The following is a 567-nucleotide window of genomic DNA, read 5'->3' as shown; positions in this document are numbered from 1 at the left end:
TTGTCATACATGAAGTACGTTTCCAGACGACAGAGAATAAATGCGGCCAGGCAGCACTACTTTTCTGGCACACAAACCACCAACATTGTCCCCTCCGGAGTTGGTGAACATAAGGAGAAGGTAATTACTAACATGGGAAAACAGGCTTGATTGCACATATAGAAGTGACACTAATGAGGTACATGAAACCATGACCGTACACTTTGTAGAAGAGAGAATTGTTCGATAGTAAAAGTGGCTTTAATTTGGCAGCAATGACTGTAACTGTCAATTTGGTAAGTGATACCAGTTTACCAGACTAATGTCACTTTGTGCGCCTCTTGAATACAGAAGCAAAAGACTTGTTGGCTGTGGTGCCATATTTCTTCACTTCAGTTCTTGTTACAACGTTTATGGCGTCTATCTATTTTGTTGTTTGTTTGTTTTTGTGCCCATCTTGTTTTTAATAACCCTCTCTCATTTAAGCTAGAGTCTTCAAAGGATGTCATTTCAAAACTCATCTCACCTCGTTCCCATGCTGACGTAACACCACGGCGCCTTCTCGTTCCCGGGGTTCCTGCAGAAGTT

Source organism: Branchiostoma floridae, chromosome 3 (genome assembly GCF_000003815.2).
Source record: "Branchiostoma floridae strain S238N-H82 chromosome 3, Bfl_VNyyK, whole genome shotgun sequence".
NCBI lineage: Eukaryota > Metazoa > Chordata > Leptocardii > Amphioxiformes > Branchiostomatidae > Branchiostoma > Branchiostoma floridae.
This window is presented reverse-complemented; position numbering follows the sequence as displayed.